This window comes from Zootoca vivipara, chromosome 1 (genome assembly GCF_965207765.1).
Source record: "Zootoca vivipara chromosome 1, rZooViv2.hap1.1, whole genome shotgun sequence".
Taxonomy (NCBI): Eukaryota; Metazoa; Chordata; class Lepidosauria; order Squamata; family Lacertidae; genus Zootoca; species Zootoca vivipara.
Genome location: NC_142582.1, coordinates 32,082,844 through 32,104,176, shown reverse-complemented (window position 1 = coordinate 32,104,176; position 21,333 = coordinate 32,082,844). Strand labels below are relative to the sequence as shown.

General features: G+C 45.9%; 1 protein-coding gene across 2 annotated transcripts in view; it reads right to left on the bottom strand.

Moving 5' to 3' along the window:
* Positions 1-21,333, bottom strand: part of CACNB4 (calcium voltage-gated channel auxiliary subunit beta 4) — a 137,884-nt gene that overhangs the window by 74,089 nt on the left and 42,462 nt on the right. The window lies entirely within an intron of this gene.

Sequence of the window (21,333 nt, the reverse complement as noted above, 5' to 3'; positions counted from 1 at the left end):
AAGAGATAATCCCCAGTAAGTATGTTCCAGCTTGTAGACTCTGGCTTTTGAAGACCTGGAGTTCAAAAGCATTGCTTTCAAAAAAAGAAGTTGAGGCATACAGACTACCAGTGGTTATTACAGAACAGAAAAAAAGTGTATGGCAGTGGTGAGGAATCTGTGGTCCTACAGATGTTGCTGGACTCTGACTCAGCCCTAGCCACCACAGCCAATGGTCATGGATAATGGGAGATGGAGCCCAGCAAAACATGAGAGTCCACAGATTTCCCATTCCTGGAATACAGTAGAAGATTTGGAGCATGTACTGTAAATGGGTGTCAAAATTGAGATAGTTCTGTGAGACTTGTGCCTTGCAACCAATTTTAAAAGAGTTATAAGGACAAGAACATTCTTTACACGCGACTAATCAGTTGTGCAAAAGTTGGTCAACGGAATACAGCTTCTACACCCTAAAGTGTTCACATACCACTGGTGCTAAGGAACAAATTTTAGATGGAATGTCTCACCGGTAGACCTCTCACTTTGATATTCAAGATCTCTGGTTTAATCCCTGGCCTCTCCCAATAGGGTAGGGGAAAGTTCCTGCCTAAAACCCTTAAGAAGTGTTCCCAGTCAACGAAAGTGCTAACCTAGATGGAATAATGGTGTGGCTTAGCGTAAGACAGCTTCCTCTGTTTCTAAAGAGGGCCACATACACAACTTGTCACTCTTTTCATCTGTGTCCTAATTAATAGAGAACACTCACCTATTTGAAGGAGTTCCCTATTTGAAAAGCTGTCTGGTGCAATTTCAGTTTAAAGAGAGAGATAAAAGAAGAGAGATCGGGGGGCCTTGAAGCTTCTCATTGATAGCACATGGACAACAGATCTTAAATTATAGTAATAGTTTCTAAATTAGCATCTATACATATGAATTAGCAGAGAACAGATAAAATAGGAACAGATAAAGAACAGAAAAAACCCAAACATTAAAAAACAAACATTTTCAAAATTAAAACTATTTATAAATATCATACCCTTCACAAGGGCTGTCTCTAACCAATGCCAGTTATTAACTCTAGGGTTCGTAACCATACCCCTTTAAGTCAGGTAGAGCTACCATCAGCCTTAGATATTCTACTGGAAGTGTATAGTGGGAATGGAGAAGGACAACTAATGTCAGTCTCCTCAAAATGAAAATAGTTGGTTATCCATCCTACTTAACTCTGTTGTTGGTAATACCAAAGCAAGCCAAATATTTGGTAACCACGGCATCCACAAGCATAAACACATGAGAAGAGCCTGCTGGATCAACCCATATGCCCATCTAGTCCAGCATCTTGTTCTCAGTGGCCAACCAGGTGTCCATGGGAAGTCCACAAGCAGAACCTGAGCGCAATTGTGTGCATTCTTCCCACCTGCAGTTTTCAGCAACTGATGTTTAAAGGCATATTGGCTCTGACAGTGGAGATGCAACATAGTCAACGTGGCTAGTAGCCATTGATACGCCTTATCCTCCATGAATTTGTCTAATCCTCTTTTGATGCAACCCAAATTAATGGCTATCCCTGTCTCTTTTGGAAGCAAATTCCACAACTTAACTATGTGATGTGTGGAGAAGTGCTTTCTTTTGTCTGCCCTGAATCTTCCAACATTCAGCTTCATTGGATGTTCCCAGGTTCTAGCATTATATGAGAGGAGAGAGAGAGATGCCTCTTCTAAAAAGCCCCAAATATTGGGAACTTGCTCCATCCTTTTGATCGCCTTTTTCTGAACTCTTCCAGCAATACAATATCCTTTTTGAGATGAGGTGATTAGAACTGGACACAGTATTCCAAGTGCACTACAGATTTATATACATGGCATTATCATATTAGTAGTGTTATTTTCAATTCCTTTCCTAATGATCGCTGACATGGAATTTGACTTTTTCACAGCTGCCACACATTGTGTTGACACCTTTTTTGAGCTATCTACGAAGACCTGAAGGTCTCAATCCTGGTCAGTCACCACCAGCTCAGACACTATGAGCATGTAGCTAAAATTAAGATTCCTGCCCCCCATGAGCATCACTTTATACTTGCTTACACTGAATTGCACTTGCCATTTTGCTGCCCATTTACCCAGTTTATTGCATTAACTAAAGCATCTTTAGTTAATGCAATAAAAAATTCCTCAGCGATGACATTCAGCATTAGGGATTAAAAATGAATCTCAGGATCTCTCCACAAAAGAGGGATTAACTTGAGCTGGAATACATAGACTTGTCAACTCTAACACTTAAAAGACACATTAAAGCACTCCACTGAAGGAAAAAAAAGAGAAAGATGTAAATGTACAATGATTATGCTCGGATAAAATTATTTCCTCTATTCCCAAGCTAATAAGGCTTCAATGGCACTTCTGAAAATGAAGTTATTAAAATAATCATAATTGATTCACACAGGAATTCAGACTATAACAACACACACAAAATTAAGTAAATAAGATAAAATAACATTTTTCTCTTGGATGTACACAGATGCAAGTCTCTTAGAGTAATACATAATATAGTGGCTGAAAGAGAACTTTCCTTGTGAAAGGGGCACTTCACAAGCAGGAAAAACTATCTAGGAATCCCAAGGAGCAGATAGAATTACTCCCTGGTCCCTACCATGTGCTGCCACAGGAACCTGTGCCTGCTCCCCTGATTTACAAAGAGAGTCCCTGCACTACCATGATGATTGGTCCACATACTGTTTGGTGAATCAGGAGAACCCTGAGGAGATATCCCTACAGTATAAAAGCCCAGGGCCAGACACTGGCCCTTTAATTGGTCATGTACCAGTATTCAGGGGGCTGGGACCTCTAGCACAAGATAGAAAGATTTGCCAGTCGCTCCAGGCTACTGCTGAGACAACTCGTATGTTCTGCCTCAGCTGCAGGCTTATTAGGTAACCATGCTCCTAAAACCTACACCCAGATCCCTCTCCAAGGTGCTGATCCTGCCTTACCTCGCTTTCCTGTATGTCTGGAACTCCAGGATTACTGACACCCCCCCCCCCTTTGCTTGGTCCATGGCCTATCTGCAGTGACGGGCAACCCCAAATATGAGGATAATGTAGCCTGGCATAGTTCTGTTTCTGCTAGAAACATCTGTGTTTGATAACTATTTTGACATCTATTATACTTCTCCTGGAGCTACAATATACTTTTAAGTTAGTTTTTTTTTAATGCATTTGAGAGAGGTAGATAAGTTTTAACATACCATCTGCATGATGAAACTGATGGTGGACACACAATGGGCTTTATGAGATGTTCTTTAAAATAGTAGCTTAGTTATCCTGAATTAAAATCCAACTTCCAAGTCCTCATGGTTTTGGACATCCGCCAAATGTAATTCTGGCAGGATAACTACTTACTGCACAGCTGTGAACATGCTGCAGATCAAGGAGAACCTTTTTCTGCCTCCTCACTTCCAGCTCCTCTCTGGAGAAGAGACTTTCTTAAGAATATGAGTGGGGTGGGTGGGCAAGGGAAGGACTAGACCAGGCATCCCCAAACTTCGGCCCTCCAGAAGTTCTGGACTACAATTGCTATCTTCCCCAACCACTGCTCCTGTTAGCTAGGGATCATGGGAGTTGTAGGCCAAAACATCTGGAGGGCCGCAGTTTGGGGATGCCTGAGTTAGAGTATCCACTGAGGTCTACTGCATTTCCTTCAAACAATTGTGTGTGTGTGTGTGTGTGTGTGTGTGTTGGGACACACAAATTTATCTTCATAAAAATAAACTGTCTCAAGTAGATGAGAATGCATCCTGTAGCCAAGCAGTAATCACTGGGGGATCACTGACTTGCAAATCTGGATGTGTTAAATATGAACTCTAGTCATGCTTATCCTGCCAATAGCCCAATAAACCAATAGCCCTAGACTTCAATGATTATGTGATCACAACAAGGCCAAAGCCATATTAAGACTATTTACTGATTCTTGATTAATAATCCTACATTTTTGCTGCTAAACTTTGTCCCAGGGATATTTTTCAATAAAATAAATCAAAACTAATGATCATTTTTTTCAGGATTCAGGCCTCATCATGGGACTGAAACTGCCTTGGTCGCACTGGTCGATGATCTCCGGCGGGCTAGGGACAAAGGTAAGAGCTATTTCCTTGTTCTGCTGGATCTCTCAGCGGCTTTTGACACCATCGACCATAACATCCTTCTGGACCGTCTAGAGGGCTTGGGAGCTGGGGGCACTGTCATGCAGTGGTTCCGCTCCTTCCTCCTGGGCCGTGTTCAGAAAGTGGTGGTGGGGGATGAGTGTTCAGACCCCTGGGCTCTCACTTGTGGGGTGCCTCAGGGTTCTGTCCTCTCCCCCATGCTTTTTAATATCTATATGCAGCCGCTGGGAGAGATCATCAGGGGGTTTGGGCTGGGTGTCCATCAGTATGCTGATGATACCCAGCTCTACCTCTCTTTTAAATCAGAACCAGTGAAGGCGGTGAAGGTCCTGTGTGAGTGCTTGGAGGCGGTTGGAGGATGGATGGCGGCTAACAGATTGAGATTGAATCCTGACAAGACAGAAGTACTGTTTGTGGGGGACAGGAGGCGGGCGGGTGTGGAGGACTCTCTGGTCCTGAATGGGGTAACTGTGCCCCTGAAAGACCAGGTGCGCAGCCTGGGAGTCATTTTAGACTCACAGCTGTCCATGGAGGCACAGGTCAACTCCGTGTCCAGGGCAGCTGTTTATCAGCTCCATCTGGTACGCAGGCTGAGTCCCTACCTGCCCACTGACTGTCTCTCCAGAGTGGTGCATGCTCTAGTTATCTCTCGCTTGGACTACTGCAATGCGCTCTACGTGGGGCTACCTTTGAAGGTGACCCGGAAACTACAACTAATCCAGAATGTGGCAGCTAGACTGGTGACTGGGAGCGGCCGCCGAGATCACATAACACCGGTCCTAAAAGCCCTACATTGGCTCCCAGTACGTTTCCGAGCACAATTCAAAGTGTTGGTGTTGACCTTTAAAGCCCTAAATGGCCTCGGTCCGGTATACCTGAAGGAGCGTCTCCACCCTCATCGTTCTGCCCGGACACTGAGGTCCAGCTCCGAGGGCCTTCTGGCGGTTCCCTCATTACGAGAAGCCAAGTTACAGGGAACCAGGCAGAGGGCCTTCTCGGTAGTGGCACCCACCCTGTGGAATGCCCTCCCACTAGAGGTCAAAGAGAACAATTACCAGACCTTTAGAAGGCATCTCAAGGCAGCCCTGTTTAGGGAAGCTTTTAATGTTTGATGGATTTTTGTATTTTAGAATTTCTGTTTTTTTGGAAGCCGCCCAGAGTGGCTGGGGGAACCCGGCCAGATGGGCGGGGTATAAATAATAATAAATTATTATTATTATTATTATTATTATTATTATTATTATTATTATTATTTAATTAAGAGGTAATTTTTATCTCAGCCTCTAATGTCTTCACAATTTACCTCAGTGTATTTTAATATATACATTGTTTTAAAGAAGCTTGTGAAACTATAACTACAATATTCAGGGTATATTTAGGTCAACTATACCAAAGGGAGGGATCCAGGTGGCGCTGTGGGTTAAACCACAGAGTCTAGGGCTTGCTGATCAGAAGGTTGGCGGTTCGAATCCCTGCAACGGGGTGAGCTCCTGTTGCTCGGTCCCAGCTCCTGCCCACCTTAGCAGTTCGAAAGCACATCAAAGTGCAAGTAGATAAATAGGAACCGCTCCGGCGGGAAGGTAAACGGTGTTTCCGTGTGTTTCCGTGTGCTGCTCTGGTTCGCCAGAAGCAGCTTTGTCATGCTGGCCACATGACCCGGAAGCTGTCTGCGGACAAATGCCGGCTCCCTCGGCCTATAGAGTGAGATGAGCGCCGCAACCCTAGAGTCGGACACGACTGGACCTGATGGTCAGGGGCCCCTTTACCTTTACTATACCAAAGGGAACTCAATGAATCCCACCTAAAAGTTAAAAACAATTGTGACTTCTTTTACTACATATTAATCTCACTGGAAATAGTATTATGTCTTTACTGGAGCCCAACAGAATCATCATTTGTGTGGCTATATGCCCTCCTTCCCCAGAATAAAGACTCATGACACCAGGTTTAGGATTTAATTAATTGGGTGGTTAAGGCCACAACTTTATTAAATATGCATGTAGAGCGGAATTGGCTTAGGCGTTGGAACCTAACAGACTATATCCGACTCCAACCCGTGTGTTGAAGCCTGTGAGAAGTTAACCACCAGAAAGGAGCCCCGCGACGTAGATCTACTAGAGCTCCTCCTGTGGCCACCGATGGGGCGTGCCTTACGGCCCAGGCAACTCCAGGCTCAGGACCAAGCCTCGCCCCCGGAATCCTTTAACGGAATTACCTCTCCAAGATAGGGCAGCTGATGACGTACTTGCCCCTCCTCCAACTGATTGTTATGCAAATTTCCAACGCCTAACCGCCTAACCTAAGTTGTGACGACATGCTACGAGGTAGGCGAAAAACCCATCATGGCTAACCCAGTATGGGAAAAATCCTACCCAGCCCCCTGGCCAGCCAGGGCAACCAACTGACGTCCATAGCAGCGTCCCCTTGCCTCTTATTAAGGGGTGGGCGGGCGGGTGAATTGTTCGCTCGGCGAACAGCGGAGAAAGAGGAGGCTTTCCCGCCTGCGGAGGCCTTTAAACGGGGTGGCCCCGCCCCGCCCAGCCTCATTGGCCGGTCGGGGTGTGACGCAGGCGGGAGCGCACCATCGCGCAGGGGCTGAACTGGCAGCCCCTACGCGATGGTACAGTCGGGAGTCGGGCAGCCCACAACCCCACCTCCGACGCAAGCGCGGAAGTGGCTTTGTGTGGCTATATGCCCTCCTTCCCCAGAATAAAGACTCATGACACCAGGTTTAGGATTTAATTAATTGGGTGGTTAAGGCCACAACTTTATTAAATATGCATGTAGAGCGGAATTGGCTTAGGCGTTGGAACCTAACAGACTATATCCGACTCCAACCCGTGTGTTGAAGCCTGTGAGAAGTTAACCACCAGAAAGGAGCCCCGCGACGTAGATCTACTAGAGCTCCTCCTGTGGCCACCGATGGGGCGTGCCTTACGGCCCAGGCAACTCCAGGCTCAGGACCAAGCCTCGCCCCCGGAATCCTTTAACGGAATTACCTCTCCAAGATAGGGCAGCTGATGACGTACTTGCCCCTCCTCCAACTGATTGTTATGCAAATTTCCAACGCCTAACCGCCACACGAGCCCACCCTGGCTCGCCGCCAATCCGCTCACATGTAGCATCCTCATGTCAATTCGTGGGTAAAACTTAAATATTATTTAATTATTTAATATTTAACGTTATTAAGGGGGGGCTGTGGTCCTGATCTCTTATTCGCCTAGTTATGTACACTAACATGTAGCCACTCGTGGATACCCGTAATTATGTTTCCGAGCCAGATATCATTCCCCATAGGCGACAGATGCACACCGTCATGACGATACAGAGCTGCTTCACTCTGCTTTAGGCTTGGGTGCGAGACTACTCGGCCATTCCGGGATAACACTCGGCGGATCACAAAAGAATTCAAGCGCCGCCTAGTCCTGTTCATAGCGATCGGGCAACGTCCATCGCGCCAAATGCGCCTCTCCAGCAGGGATGACCAAAGCAGCGTCATCCCCGGGCAGGAATCCAATAGGGTATCAAAATCACTGAATATTTTCAATTTCAAGTCCACTGCGTTACGGTAGGCAAGGTCGTTCTCCCCTAGCTGCAGCACAAGCAGGTCAGGGTAACCGAGTGAAGCAGCCCGGCTTTCGAGGGTCGGCAATAGCTCGTTCCACTTCATGCCTCTCTTTGCAATCCAGGACACTCTCACGGAGGCTGGGAGGCCCAGCCCGTGCCCCAGGCCCACCTCAATCGCCCTTTCGCGGGCCCAGTAAACAATGCTGTGCCCGGCTATCCAAACGCGCACTATCCGGTCACCTGGAAAACAAAGAGTGACAACCCGGGATCAGCTGTCTGCTACGTACGAATGTACCTTTTGTATGCGTTTGATTTCCACCTTCCCAAGTCCTGAATCCTCTCGGAAGAGAGGCCCAGGTGCATGGCTGAAGTAGCTGCGCCAATCCTGAAGGAGTGGGGCGAGAATTCGGTGGGGTTATACCCGCAAGAGGCGATGGCCTTGCGCAGGACCCTGGTGAATTGCTGGCGGGTAAGTCTGGCCTTGTCCGGGTGAATAAGGAAGGGACCTGGGCCCGCCGGGCGCAGGTGAAGGAACCTCCTGGTGTCTTTTACCGGACATGGACCCGCGGCCCCTGTCGCAGGGAGGCGTACCACGGCACCCTTCCCCTTCTGGTCAGTCTTTGAACGTCGGATGTGTACCAAGACCTGGGTGTCGGACAGTGACACATCCCCTATTAAAATACCCCGAGTGACACCATCTGGTTGGTCCTCGCAGACCACCTCCCCTACTCTGAGCGCCCCGAAGTAGGCCAACGAAAACGCAGCTGAAAATAAGCGCGCTTCGAATTTCGACCAACAAAGGGTTCTCAACTGCTTGTGTATCTGAACCAGCATGTCAAACGTAATAGGCCGCCTGTTGTCACTGGCTGGCGGCTGGAGCCGACGCCAGCCCTCCATAGCCCTGCGTAAGTGGAAGTTATCGCACGGGTCTATGAAATAAAGTGATTTTGAGAAGAATGTTATGGCTGCTGTGTGAATTTGAAGGGTCTTAGCGGCTCGCCCCAGATTCCTCAAATGCACTATGTATTGCATAACCTCTTCCTGGGAAGGCGGACCCGGGGTAAGACCCGTGGCTCCCTTCTGCCTAAACTTAGTGAAATCTGACCAAGCCCGTTTATAAGAGTTGAGGGTAGAGGGGGCAACCGATGCAAATACTCCCTTCAGAATTTCGCGCTCCCAAGGTTCCATAGGTGTTCCGGGAACGGCTCTGGCCACAGGCATGCCTCTGGAGCCAACAAGCGGAAGCGGTCCATCTGGAAGCGAGACAAAGCATCTGCGATATTATTATTAAGCCCAGGCACAAATTTGGCTGAGAAATGCATGTTGAATTTCAAGCTTAGTAGGACGAAATGGCGCAAGAGAGATGACACTCTCGGAGATCTTGATGATTGGCGGGCGAGGACGCTGACCACCGCTTGGTTGTCGGTTCTGAAGCAGACTCGTCGATCCCGGAATTCCTCTGACCATAGGTGCACTGCTACCACTATAGGGAAGAACTCTAAGAATGTTAAGTCGCGTGTAATGTCTGTACCCTGCCAGCTGGCCGGCCAACGCTGTGCACACCATTTCCCTTTGAAATAGACTCCGAAGCCCAAAGAACCGGCCGCGTCTGACTGTACCTGAAAATCGGAATGCAGAGCCAAGCTGTCCTGCCATAGGGATACCCCATTATAATCTTCCAAAAATGTAAGCCAGGACTCGAGGTCCGCCTTAACACCTCGAGGGAGACGCTTCCTATGGAAGGGTTTTGTTAAACCTGCCGTAAGTCTGGCTAATCGCAGGCAGAAGGGGCGGCCTGGTGATATTACCTTGCAGGCGAAATTCAGGTGACCCAGGAGAGATTGGATTTGTCTCAGAGTAAGTTTTTTACAGGGGATGAGCTGTCCAATGGTCTCCTTAAGGCCTTTAATTTTGTCCGCGGGCAAACGGGACGTTTGCTCTACTGTGTCTAATTCTATGCCCAAATAAGTTAAACGTGAGACGGGCCCTTCAGTTTTATCTGCTGCCAATGGCACCCCCAGCTCGTGAGCAAGGGCCGAGAATGCTTGCATAAGGCCTGCACACTCCGGACTATCTGCCCTAGCCACGAAGAGAAAGTCATCCAAATAATGCGAGACTCCAGACAGGCCGGTTTTAAAACGCAGGGCCCAATCCAGGAACGTGCTAAAGGCCTCAAATGCAGAGCATGCCACGGAACAACCCATAGGCATGGCTTTGTCGATGAAATATGCCCCATCGAACCGAAAGCCCAGCCATCTGAAGTCCTGTGGGTGGACAGGCAGGAGGCGAAAGGCTGATTCGATGTCACACTTTGCCAACAAGGCGCCCTTACCAAATTGCCTTACAAGCTTCACTGCCTGGTCAAAGGAGGCATATTTCACCGTGCAAAGCTCCTGAGGTATACCGTCATTTACGGATCTGCCCCTCGGATGAGAGAGATTATGAATGAGCCTGAATTCGCCTGGGGCTTTTTTAGGGACTATTCCCAAAGGGGAAATGTGGAGTTCGGATATGGGTGGCACCGCAAAAGGACCGGCCACCCGACCAGCGGTAATTTCCTTGTTGATTTTCTTAATCGCTATGTCGGGTCTTTCCCTAACAGATTTCTGATTGGGGGGGTTGCACGAAAGGGGTGGGCTTTTTACTGGGATTCGAAAACCGGAGGAGAACCCCTCCCAGAGGTAGTTAGCCGCCTTTTTATTGGGATAGAGATCTAAAAGGAGTTTTAGGGGGCCGAGCTTTATAGGGGAGAAAGCCAGAGTGAGTGATGTATTAGAACCGATTACTACCTGTTCCCTGGGGGGTACCACCTGTGGGCCTGGGGCCCTGGTGTGAGTTGCCTCGCCCTCCACGAAAGGACTGCCTCCCTTTGAAACATGACACGCCGGGATGCTGCCCTAGACATTTCTCGCATTCATGCGTATATTTGCAATTTGGCCGCTGACAGATGCCCTTATTATATTCCCAGCAGACCCTGCGGCGCGGGTCCCTCCTGGGTTCAAACCTGCTTGACCTAGGGGGATCCGTCTGCTTCCTTTCCACGTATGGGACCACGTGGTAACTCCAAAAATGCTGATTGCGCTGATCCCACCTGGTCTTTGGATTCTGAGACGCGTTCCTACGAAAGTCTTCATCGTAGTTCAGAGCCGCCGCCTCCCCGGCCATCTTATTTGCCAACCTAACGTCAGCTACATAGGCCCACAAGTGCAAGGCCCTCTTGGGGTATGCAGCTGAGATGACTGCCGCCCAGATGTGGATACCATCCAGCCAGTTTTCGAAAGTACGGTCGGCGCGGGGGGTCTTATACCTGCGCCTACCGTAGTCCTTCCTCTTTTCGCCCTTTCCCAATGTGTGTGACAAAGGCAAAAGGGTGAAAATGTCAATAAAATCCCCGTTCAAAATCTTTTCCCTCTTTTTATTGGACAAATGCGAACCCAAGAAAATGTCGGTGTCAGAGTTGGTGGAATATTTTGAATCTGGCACTAGGGCGCCATCCCTCCATTCTAGAGTCCCTTTAAAACCCTTACGATGGGCGCTCGATCTCCGCCTATGTATCCAAAGAGGAAGGCCTGTCTGGTCTTCCGCAATCCCCCAATAATCCTCCATCGGGATGTCGCCATCCGATTCGGAGGTCGTACCTGAATCGTCCGAGTCGTCCCTGCTCCTCTTGCGCTTGTCGGTCTTCTTCTTGGCTTTCCCCCCTTGACGCTCTTCCTCAATCCTTGGCTCGTTCTCGGTACCTCCTCCAGGTCTGGAGGTACCATCATCCCCTGACGTATCGGATTCCCCGGCTCCCTGTTGCACCAGGGCTTGCCCAGGCTGGGCCGCCCGGTGACCTGCAGAGGACTGATTGGAAGAACCTGCCGGTTGAGACCCCACCCCCTGCCCTTGGGAGCTGGCGGCATTAGCGCGCGCCTTCTGCCCGCGTGTCCGAGGGGCTTGGCTCGCGTTGCTTCCCCGGTCAGAACTTGAGCTGGAAAATAAGGAAGCAGAGGTACAGGGCAAATCGCTTTCTATTAAACCAGTATCAAGGATGAAATCCTGTGACTCGGCAAGCTCCTCTTGGAACTCGCACGGATCCTCCTGTGTGGCGGCGGCCGTGGGAGCTAGCGTTTTTGCAATGGCCGCCAGCTGCTTGCAAACATCCAGCTGGGTTTTTTGAAGTGTGGAGACCACCCGGACCAGGGCCTCAGTCTTGTCCCGTGCTGCGGGGCTCTTGGAAGGGGCCTTACCCTGCACGCGCTTAGGAGCCATTCTCGGAAGGTGCTAAGTTATTACTTATATGCGCTCGTGTGCCCGTGTGCGTATGCGTGTGTGCGTGTGTATGTGTGTGTATGCGTGTGTATATGTAAGTGTGTTTGTATATATATATATGTATGTGTATTTATATATATAAGTGTGTACGTGTGTGTGTGTGTGTGTGTATGTGCGTGTGTGTATATATATATATATATATATATATATATATATATATATATCCTGTTATTTATTTAATATTAGACTATAAGGTTCCGAACTTCCAAATGCTGCCGATTCAACCAACTATTTTAATTAATTAAGTAAAAACAATATAATTATAATGTGAGCGCACACCAGCCCCTGGGACACAGAAGATTGGGGCAGTACAGATAAAATCCCCACAAACTCCAGAACCTCAGCCAATTAATTAAAGCACATTAACGAATTCCCCAGATAAAGTTAAAGTCGATAATTATGTAGTCTAACTTGATAGTTAAATATTCAAATGAATTTCCACCCACTTAAGCAACCCCCCAAAAGCAAATTATGTCAGGGTAATCAATTCCCCCTTTTAAATTAAACCTAGAGATGGGATATCGCACCGCTGATTACTTCAATGGATTCACTGTAGCTAATAAAATACCTGAGTAAGCAATGAAATACAGACCGTGCAATTAATCTATTAATCGAAAGAGGCAAATTATGCCAGGGTAATTAATCAATTCTCAGCCCAGATATATCCCGTTGGGGAAACACAGGCCTTATCCCCACGGCTGCCAGGTAAATGAGCCTCCCAAAGGCTTATCAAGAGCTCTGTATTTAACGTTATTTATTATTTATTTATTAAATATATTTTAATTTATGCCTTCCTAGAATGTATTAAAGTCCACCCGATACTGCTCCCTGCCAAGGGAGATGCAGGCCTTGGCACACAAAGGGAGATGCGGGCCTTGGCACACAAAGCCACACTCAAAATGGCTGGAAGATATGCACTGCCAGGAGCCCCACTCAAAATGGCGGCCGCTGGGATACACACGTGGCCACCACAAAATGGCCGAGCCACACTCAAAATGGCTGGCAGATATGCACTGCCAGGAGCCCCACTCAAAATGGCGGCCGCTGGGATACACACGTGGCCACACACAAAATGGCCCCTCGTAAACGCCTAGGCAAAAAGACCCCTCAAGATGGCCGCCAGGCACCACGTGGTATTAAAACCCCCCCCTGAGCCGAATCCTCCCCAAGCCGTGCAAAATTGATAATGGCGAAAACAGAGCTACACAGGAGGTCAGAGTACCAGCGCAGCAGCTAAATGGGAAGAAAAAACCTTGCTCTTTCCCTCTGGGGCTGCAGGCATGCGCAGAAGCACTAAACGCGCGCTGTGCCGATCCCCAGCTGATGAGAGGCGAACACCTGATCGGCGGAGAAGGGGGGGGGGCGATGGCTGGTAGCACAGCGTACTCTGGGGGCACGGAGCCTTTAAGGGCTGGGAGGAGGGAGGTATAACACAATCTTTCCTTTACCAGGGAAATCGGAAATCGCTCACCCGAGTTCTCAGCGTTCAGGCAGATCCCACACGAGAGCGGGGAGAGGAGGCAGCCGCCTCGACTCTACAACCCGGTGTTGAGCCTGGAGGAGTCGAGAGCTGGATGCTGGCACCGGAATCGCTGCGAGCGCTCGAGCCCTGGGAGGCAGTAGCGCGCGTCCACCGACTCCTCTTCCAATCCCGGAAACAGCTGTGTGCCTGAACAGCTGATGGGCGGTAGCGCCGCGATCCTGCGTCGCTAGCTCACTTGCCCACAAGTCCCAAATCCACGAAAAAGAAAGCAGCAGAACCTAAACGGCACTAACAACTTGCTCCAGCAACCAAAGGAAACTAAAGAAAGCTAAAGAGCCAAAAAATAAAAAGAATTGTTCGCTCGGCGAACAGCGGAGAAAGAGGAGGCTTTCCCGCCTGCGGAGGCCTTTAAACGGGGTGGCCCCGCCCCGCCCAGCCTCATTGGCCGGTCGGGGTGTGACGCAGGCGGGAGCGCACCATCGCGCAGGGGCTGAACTGGCAGCCCCTACGCGATGGTACAGTCGGGAGTCGGGCAGCCCACAACCCCACCTCCGACGCAAGCGCGGAAGTGGCTTTTCCAGTGGTCATGCAACAACTGAGTGCTTAATCCACAGAAGGAGGGGGCATAGAAATAAAGGGAAAGGAAGAAAATATGAGCAGATAAGGCATTTTCTTCATAAAGAGTATCAAGAAAACATGGCAAGCACAACTTGCGTATTAGGAATACTGTCTTATAATAAATTTCGGGATGCTTTTCTGTGGCCGAGATGCAAGTTAGCAGTGGACTCCAGCCATTTCCCAGCAAATGTGACAGAAGCCACCATCCTAACTGACACTAATTGGCATTCTGATGGCACTTCCAATAAAAAGGCCAAATATCGAGCGGCCCTGAAGAATGAACCGTCCAGTTATAGTCCCTAAAACTGATCCCTCCATCTAGGTCAGACTGAAAGCGTTCTAGAAGCATGATTGAGGGAGGCTTGCTGAGCCACTGGGAATCCTCTGCATATATCATTAGTGTAAGAAGCACTTCTGCTTGTTCACAAACCCTGGCACTTTTTAAGCAAGCAGTTAGCATGTTAGCCTCCTCAACAAGACTCAGAGCTAGCCCTACCATTAGGCAGAGTGAGTTAGCTGCCTCAGGCGGCAGTTGCTAGGTGTTGGGGAGTAGTGGGGAGCTGAAGGAGAACAAGGCTTATGTGCCTGCCTTGCACTCCCTAAACTATCTTGCTGCCATCAGATTTGGTGAGCAACGCTGTCCTGTTGCCATTTCTGAAGTAAGATTCAGTTGCTAGTCCAGCCAGCTTCTGTAACTGGAACTAGGAGGGCATCAATCTTGTCCTTCGCCACAAGTAGCAAAAAATAATAATACTGTAATGGCCTAGTCCTGACAAGAGTTTAAGAGTCAGTAATTAACACCCACCATGCACACACCTGCAAAAGACCAGGTTACTCTAGGAACTTTCTGGTTGAAGAATAATATACAAACTTATTATTATTATTATCATCATCATCATCATCATCATCACCATCATTTACTATGATATAGCCATGCTCTGTTTACTTACTTTTTTACAAGGCATCTGCATGAAGTCTTTGCCGAGAAGAATATTTTAGGGCCATGCAGAACCCAGAGGCATGCTAGAGAAAGCACATGAGAGTTGCAGAAAAACTGCATGTGCTAATGCTAAGTCTAGATGGACATTTAGAAATAATTACTATCAGTGTTTGAAATTAACCAGGCGCCAGGCATGTTTTGTGACTGGCGCGGATCCAACTGCGACCACGTGGAGATCTCTGGAAGCCAGGTTGGTGACTGGGGAAAGCAAAATATCACTTAGAGTAGGATCTGAAATATTTTCCTTGAAGCTTTAATTTGTTTTATTCAGGATTGTTTTATTTGATGTTTTAAGGTGTTGCACACTGCTCTGAGATTTGAGATTTATTCTTTAAAATATAAAGTAGTACAGAAATGGAATGAATGAATAATCAAATCAGGTGGAGGGAACAGCACCTAGACATTCCATTGTGACGACTGCAGCCCAGGTTTAAGGTGCCATTTGGCAATTAAATTAGATATCTGAGTTTCTAACAGTGATTACTATGATAAAACAGAAATACAGTATCTGATCATAGTGGGAAGTCCACTGCCTAGGTGCTGTTGACAGGTAATGTCAAGACCCCTGCTCTCCCTGTTCACAGTTCTTTATCTTTGAAGTGGATGCCTTCAAACGCAGGACTTTCCTTTGTGAAGCAGGACATGGGTGCACACTACTTCTTTGAAAGCATCAACAAATATGTTGACGTGGTGATCCAGCATACATTTTACCCTTGGACTTCTCAAAAGTTTTGGGCAAAATTCCACACCAAAACCTGTTGAGTAAACTTAACCATAACCATAAACTAAGACGATGAGTCTCCTATTAATTAACTAAGTTAGAAACAAAAACTTGGGGGTTAACATACAGTGCTGCCTCACAATGAAGGAATGTAAGCAATCTACCCAGTTTCTCATATTTTAAGACATACCCATAAAATAAGCCATAGCAGGATTTTTAAGCATTCAAGGAATATAAGCCATACCCTGAAAATAAGACATAGTGATAGGCGCAGCAGCAATGCTGGTCGCGGCAGGAGGAGGAGGAAAAAAATAAGACATCCCTTGAAAATAAGTCATAGTGTGTTTTTTTGAGGAAAAAATAAACATAAGACGTGTCTTATAATATGAGAAACACGGTATATAGGGGTCAGTGCTATTTAATTTATACCTAAATTATCCACAGTCAGTGGTGAGAAGTGAAGTGACAAGTTTGCAGATGACGAAGTATTATTCAGGATGGTGAAATGTCAAACGTATTGTGAAGGATCTTGCCAAACTGAGTAAATGGGCAACAAAGGAGCAAATGAAGTTTAAAATTAGCTTTGTTTTTAATTGCTGGAGAATTGCATTGGAATAGAAGGGTGAGCAGCCTCTGAGAAAAATGAAGAAGAAAAAGAAGGAGGAAAAGTACCGTATTTTTTCCAAGTATAAGATGCCCCCGTGTATAAGACCTATTTTGGGGGAATAAAAATTAAGAAAATGGAGGGAAATTGCCAGAGTTGTTGAGCCAATCACCTACCCTATTGACACAGCAACAGCCAATCAACACCAGCCCTGGCTGCAGCCACCAATAACATGCAAAATAGCTGCAGACAATCTCCGGCTCGCGGCATCAACCAATCCCCACCCCCCAATGCACTATCTGTGTATAAGATGAACCCAAATTTTAAACATAATTTCTTCATTAAAAAACCCTCATCTTACACACGGAAAAGTATTTTATTTTGGTAGCATCTCAAATACTGCAAATAGGCAGAGGAAAGATCAGCTACACCTGCCCTATAATGAATTCACAATCTCATTCCTTAAAACAATATACATTTTGAATGTGTGAACATCACCTGGGTGAAAGAGTTCAGGCTAATCCTGGGTGGAAAGGCCTTATATTTTGGGCATACCTTTCTGAAGGTGCAGTAAAGGTAGCCAGGTGTGATGCATGCCCATAAGACATGAAATAAATCTAGATCATGTTCCCTTTGTCCCTGACACCCCAGAGAAATGGTCCAGCTTCCAACAACAGCGCTGTTCCCAAATGTTAGCCTCTGAAAGACAAACTAACTTTAAGTGTGATCTTAAAAATAATAATCTGCAGCTCCTCCTATGCCTAGATGCAAAATTCCAAGTTTGTAGTGACAAATATAATTCTTTAGATGAGCAAATTCATTACTGTATGATCTAATTTTAATTAAGTTGCAGCAACTAATTCCACAATGTGAAAATCATCACCATGAATTTAGTCATGGAAAAGAAGTTGGAACATACAGTTCATGATGTTGATGCCAAATAATGCCATTTTCTGTAACGCAGTATAGCAACTCTAATGTGCAATATCTCTAATCTACGTTCAGTAGCAGCACAGTGCAACACTGACCAGATCCATCTGCCTTAAATGTTAATCACAAAACTGTCCTGGGATAAGAAGTCTCAAAACACTTGCATTATGAGGACAAACGCTGGGAACTATTCTGTCAGCTCAGGAAAGTGACTTGTGAAATGATGAATGACAAACTGGGGGTAGTCAACCAACAGTTACCCATAATTTTCTGGATAAAAGACTTTCAGGTGGTACAAACAGTAATTAATCTGGAATATCTTCGCATCATCAAATAATTTCGTTGTAATTTCGTTGTTCCCGCAAGGGGACAATTACAATAAAGATATCTTATCTTATCTTAAAATAATAATAATAATAATCATAGCACCCAAGGACTGCTGCCACACACACCCTAAAAAAAGCATGCATGCACGTACAAGAGGAATATTAAAAACCTCTGATTACTATTTTATGAGGTTTGGATTGTTTCTCTTTTGGATTCTGGCAGTAAAAGTTTTCCTAGCTTTATTTAGTTGTGTGTTGTTGTTTTTTGTCGTGGTGGGTGGGTGGGTGAGAGTTGCCTTTTCGTCCAAGTCTGCTTGGCCTACCTCTTTTATTATGTTCTGTTACTATCCCTGCAGGAGCTGATTGCAGCTGTTTTTTGTTCCCCGTTAAGTTTTGGGTACAGTATCAGACAGAGCTTGCTGTCTCTCTGCGAGTGGTGCCTTTAATGGATTTGCCGTGGCAGAGCAGCAGGGGGAGATCACACCCTAATGATTAAGGCAATCTGGTTAGGCAGGCCTGGGAAGGAGGATTCCGGATAAAAGTCAAAAAGGACATTAAGATGGGATATTTGCACCTAAATATTACAACTCCAAGGTTCCTCCCCAGGAACCTATCATTTATCTTTGAATAACTGTATCACTGAAGGCAAAGAACTTTATGTTCCTGCTGCTCGCTGCTTACATTATAAAATCCTCGGCCTATGTCACCTATTACTGAAGTTAACTTGCATTTGGAGTCACTTTCCGGATATACAATCTGTCAGCTGTTTAGAATGCAGCCTTAAGCAATCTCTTCCTCCCCACCCCCTCAGTCTGCCCCTCAAAAAGTTTTGCAGAAGTAAATAATAAGGCAATAAAATATAAATTTCACCCCACAGAAAGAAGAAACAGGGAGGAACATCTGGGACATAAACTAGGCCAATGAAATGTGATTAGACTCAGAAGTGTAAAATCATTTCCATTATAGAAAAGCAATATATCTCCCACAGCAGCTTTGACATCTGTCAGATTTAATGAAAATGATTATGTGGCTGACGTACACATATATTTGCCTTGTAGCCCCTGGCTCATAAGATGTGCTCTGTCAAAGGCTACAACGGCAGCCAGGACTTTCCAAGAACCTCAGATTTTCAATATCTAAAACACAGTGCAAATGTGTTCAATACTGAGCAGATCTGCTCCCTGGGGAGCCCAGAGGCAGGATCACATGACACTTCAAACATGGCCGCTTCCTGCATCAAAGAAGGCATGTTTTATGCACCATGTAATGTCTCAGGCCACATTCACGCCATACATTTAAAGCACTATGGTTCCCGCCGCCAAGAATTATGCGAGCTAGAGTTTGTTAAAGGTGCAGAGAGTTGTAGTGCTGTCCCTATTTCCCCCACAGAACTACAATACCCAGAATTCCCTAGAAAAAGAGATTGATTGTTAAATCACTCTGGGGGAAACGTGTTGGCGGGCACCAATTCATGCTCCAAAAAGTCAGTGCCATCCGAAGTAAAATAATGTTTTGCTTTGTTCTAAAAAAATGTTTAACAAGTTACAGGTGTCAACTGTTGCACCAGCTCATGGGCTACTAAAGGATCCATATTTGCAAGAATTCCTCGTGCATGTAGTCCACTCACACGAGAAACACAAAGCCAGAACAAAGTATTCCCAGAAGCCACAGGAACAGCTTCCTTTTTTTTTTTACTAAATTAAAACAATCTTTATTTAATTTATTAAAATTCAATACAGAAAAAAATAAATCACCTACATAGATAATAAATTATATACAACTATTCATATGCTATTAAAAAAAAGAAATTAACTTCCAAATCACAACACATCACTTAACTTTCCCATTCTCTTTAACTTGCGTTACTTTTTTCCAAATAAAATACAACTCTAATACCCATTTTACTTGATTTTCCCTTCTTTTCTCTATTTTTTCCCATGACTACCCGATTTAAACAGACCATAAATTCAGTTTTTATCTCTTTTTTCTTAAAATATTCTTCTACCAACCCCCATTCCATTTTGGATCTTTGTGTTGAAATATTTCTAATTGCTGCTGTCATTCTCTCCAGGTTCATAAATTCTATTAATTTTAATTGCCAATCCTGTATTGTAGGCAATTTTTCTTTTTTCCATTTCTGGGCTAACAACAATCTTGCTGCCGCACACGCATACAGGAAGATGTTCTTTCTATTGTCTGGCATATTATCTGGCAGTATACTTAATAAGAAATATTCCGGTTTTCCCCCAAAAGTAACTCTCAGCATCTTTTTCATTTCTTTATATATCTCTCCCCAGAATTTGTGTACTTTCTTACATCCCCACCAGCAATGGAAATAATGGATGAAAATGTTTGCTGTTGTGTCCCATGTAACCACAGGGTCCACCAATGTGTGGGGAGACCCTTGGTCCCCTGCCCCAGCTCAAACAGTCTCTGAATTAATTTGTTCTATGTAGATTCTATCTAATCTTAGCTCTGGTTTTCCTATTGTTTTGTTGTATGTTAGTAAAATGATTGTTAGTTGCTTAGAGGGACCTAATAGGGCCTAAAGAGTCAAAATATTTTAAACAAACACACACATACCAAAGAAGCTAAAATGGCATTGACCTGGTCAGTGCCCTGGATTGAAAAGCGCCACAAGTTCTGCTTTAGCTACTCTGAGCTTTTTCAGTGAAAAGCAGGGTATTAAGAGCGGCATTCAACATAGTCCTACTCAGAGAAGACCCAATGAAATTAATGAAACTAAGGGCTTGAGGGCATCCTGAGCAAGTTTGCAGATGACACCAAATTGGGAGGGGTGGCTAATACCCCAGAGGACAGGATCACACTTCAAAATGACCTTAACAGATTAGACAACTGGGCCAAAGCAAACAAGATGAATTTTAACAGGGAGTAATGTAAAGTACTACACTTGGGCAAAAAAAATGAAAGGCACAAATACAGGATGGGTGACACCTGGCTTGAGAGCAGTACACGTGAAAAGGATCCAGGAGTCTTGGTAGGCCACAAACTTGACATGAGTCAACAGTCTGATGCAGCAGCTAAAAAAGCCAATGCAATTCTGGGCTGCATCAATAGGAGTATAGCATCTAGATCAAGGGAAGTAATAGTACCACTGTATTCTGCTCTGGTCAGACCTCACCTGGAATACTGTGTCCAGTTCTGGGCACCACAGTTCAAGGAGGATACTGACAAGCTGGAACGTGTCCAGAGGAGGGCAACCAAAATGGTCAAAGGCCTGGAAACAATGCCTTATGAGGAATGGCTTAGGGAGCTGGGTATGTTTAGCCTGGAGAAGAGAAGGTTAAGGGGTGATATGACAGCCATGTTCAAATATATAAAAGAATGTCATATAGAGGAGGGTGAAAGGTTGTTTTCTGCTGCTCCAGAGAAGCGGATACAGAGCAATGGATTCAAGCTACAAGAAAGAAGATTCCACCTAAACAATAGGAAGAACTTCCTGACAGTAAGAGCTTTTCAACAGTGGAATTTGCTGCCAAGGAGTGTGGTGGAGTCTCCTTCTTTCGAGGTCTTTAAGCGGAGGCTTGACAGCCATCTGTCAGGAATGCTTTGATGGTGTTTCCTGCTTGGCAGGGGGTTGGACTGGATGGCCCTTGTGGTCTCTTCCAA